We start from the raw sequence: 3151 nt of genomic DNA, 5'->3' as shown, positions 1-3151 counted from the left end.
ATGTAAAAATGAAGGATGGAATGGGATGTTGACTTGCCTGTTTTTGTTTTTCCTTTTTAACAGGTTCTTACTATGTAGTCCTTTCTGAGTGGGGACACTGTGTAGCTATGTAGTTTAGGCTGGCCTCAAATGCAGAGAGATCTACCTGTTTGTCTCTTTGAATCCTGGGAATAAAGGTATGTATCTGACCTCAATGGGTCATTTTTAATAGGCTTACATGTACATGGAAAAGAGAATAACATTCTAATTTTACTAAAGATCAGTTTCTTGGGGCAAAAGACTTGCAACCCATACAAAGAATCATACAGTGAAGAGAGATAAAGTGAGTCAGAAATAATAAAATATTTTACTCAGGTTCAACAGTTAATAAACGGAAAGTGAAAACATATGATTCTTTACATATCCAGGGGCCTTAAAGATGGCCCAGTAAGGAAACTATGATAGTGAACTTTCTGCATCAGAATTGCTTAAATTGATGAAGATTTTTGTGTGTGTGTGTGTTGATATTGTTTTTGTTGCTGTTTTTAGCCAGGAAGTCATTGTGTAGATCTGGCTGGTCTGTAACTTGCAATGCATACCAGGGTGGCATTTTAGTCACAGAGAGCCACCTGTTCTGTTACTCAAGTGATATGATTAAACGTTTGCATGATCACACCCCCAAATGTCGGGAACTTATAAATATTGAATGAAAGAGTTTCTTAAACCTGGCTTCCAGATGCTAAGTGTCATGGGACTGGATAAAGTCATTCTTAATGCTGTGGAAAGTAGGAAACCAAGTAATATACTAAGTATCCCTGTTTGACACAAAAGCTATACAACTTATGTTAAATAAATTGCTCCATCATAGGAAATATTAGATTCATTTAGTTATTGCAATACAAAGTCTCCATGTGTTGCACGAATCTTTTTTTTTTTTTTTTTTTTTTTTTGGTTTTTCGAGACAGGGTTTCTCGGTGTAGCATTGCATCTCTTCTGGAACTCACTTGGTAGCCCAGGCTGGCCTCGAACTCACAGAGATCCGCCTGGCTCTGCCTCCCGAGTGCTGGGATTAAAGGCGTGTGCCACCACCGCCGTGCAATGTGTTGCACGAATCTTAAAAGTCTTATTAATAAAAACAAAGGTATTGAGGTGAACTCTGAAGGATCAGAGAAGCAGAACAAGCCACAGCTTCCTCGCCTCACCAATTCCTCAGTTGTTTCTGTTTCCTCAGATTGTAAGCCTCTGAGTCCTCATCCAAACAGATCTCAGCTGAACTGTTGTTCAAAGCCTAAAAGCTTAACCAGCCTAGTTCCTGGTCCTCACAACTTATATACCTTTCGGTTTTCTGCCATCACTTCCTTGGATTAAAGGTGTGAGTCACCATGCCTGGCTGTTTCCAGTGTGGCTTTGAACTCACAGAGATCCAGATGGATCTCTGCCTCTGGAATGCTAGGATTAAAGGTGTGAGTGCCACCATTTTCTGGTGTCTGTTCTGTTCTCTGACCCCAGATAAGTTTATTAGGATGTACAATATATTGGGGAACACAATATCACCACACCCATGAGTATCAGTTAGTGGAATGCAACAGAAGAACCAGTCTTCCTGCAGTAACTGAGCATATGGAAGGTGGTATTAGATGTCCCTATGAATTTCGAGGGAATATAAGACAATGCAGGAAGAACAAGTATTACTGAGTGGACTGTAGATACATATGATCATGTTCAAAGGGTTTAGACTAGCATGGGAATTCAGTTCATAAAGTGATGAATCAACCAATATGGCACCAGGAACTGGCTCAAGCAGACAAAGTGTCTCTCTGGGTTCACACACAGATAAATGTGAGATTTGTACTGAACATTGAATGCCTGGGAAAATGTTATGAAAAGCCAAATTCTAAACTACCAAGCTTCTGGGAAACTTTTAAGCTTAAGCAGCATTTTATAGAAGACATAAATGCTAAATAATGCAGATAATAAAGGTAAAGTTTGAGGTTCAGTGTGGGGCATATGGTTTCAGTCCCAACATAGGGAAGACAGAGGTGAGTCTCTATGAAGTGAAGACCAGTTAGTTCTATATACTGAGCCCAGATCAGTCATGACTACATAATGAGAACATTATTTGTTGAAAATTTATTTTTAAAACTTAATTTTTTCTATGGGTAGGCAATTATCTCCAATAGAATGTTCAGTATTCATTTATCTCCTGTAAGAAGTCAAGCTGAGGGCAGATGTTATTTGCCCAGTCCTAGGTCTTTTTTTTTTTTTTTTCATTTATATCACTTTATTGGAAATGTTTATAACAGTACAGTGAAACTAAACTTCAGAGACAATGGATGTCATTAGTTTAGGCATCATCAGTTTATTTAAAAGGGAGGCATGGAAATTATTTACATTAATGTCAGCAGAATGGGCAGCTTCATGTGACACCATTTCAATAGTGATTTCAGTCCACATATTTTCCAAGAATGTCACCATCTCTAAGGAATAAGTCCTTGTTGTCTAGAACTACTTTGGTGCCTCCATATTCTGGGAGAAGAATGTTGCATCCAACTTTCACATTGACTAGTTAAATCTCTGCACCCTTTCCTTTGGTGCCTGATCCCAGAGCCACTACTGTTACTTGCAATGCCTTCTCTTGCCACTTTTCTGGAAGCATCATGCCAACTTTGGCTACAGTTTCAATGGCACTCCTTTCAATGAATAATCTGTCAAAGAGCAGAAGGAACTTTCTGAAAGCTAGTCCAGCCATGACTCTGCACTTAGGCTGCAAGAAGCCTTTAACTTAAAACTTTTAACCATTTCCCAATATAGTTCAAATAGTCCTTATGCTGGCCAAGAAAATCCCATGTAACTTGCCTTCTTACCTCTTACTCTCATCCTTGGTCATTCTGACTCTTTTTACTCTTTGAATTTTTGCATTTATAGAATATGTCTTTTGTGCACTCTGCCTGGCTACTTGAGAGTCACATCTCTAGTTATTTCTCAAGATAGAGTTTCAATAGTTAATTTTAGTCTCAACTGGTCAATTTCTATAATATTAGACTTTCATTTTCATCAGTGGGTTTTTGTTGCCAACCAAGATTGTCATTCTTGATTATTGTTTGCTTTGATGACTACAGAGTATAGGAACTCTGTCAGAGTGTTTTACTGCTGTAGCTTTAACATCCAGAAT

At 38.4% G+C, this 3151-nt stretch overlaps 1 pseudogene; it reads right to left on the bottom strand.

Annotated features, from left to right (window-relative positions):
* Positions 1 to 2422: 2422 nt before the first annotated feature.
* LOC128094932 (10 kDa heat shock protein, mitochondrial-like) lies at positions 2423 to 2728 on the bottom strand (annotated as a pseudogene).
* Positions 2729 to 3151: the final 423 nt, after the last annotated feature.

The sequence above is a fragment of the Peromyscus californicus genome, unplaced genomic scaffold (assembly GCF_007827085.1).
Source record: "Peromyscus californicus insignis strain IS unplaced genomic scaffold, ASM782708v3 Scaffold_4__1_contigs__length_199733344, whole genome shotgun sequence".
NCBI lineage: Eukaryota > Metazoa > Chordata > Mammalia > Rodentia > Cricetidae > Peromyscus > Peromyscus californicus.
Note: the sequence above shows the minus strand (reverse complement) of the source record. Positions and strands in the feature narration are given on the sequence as shown.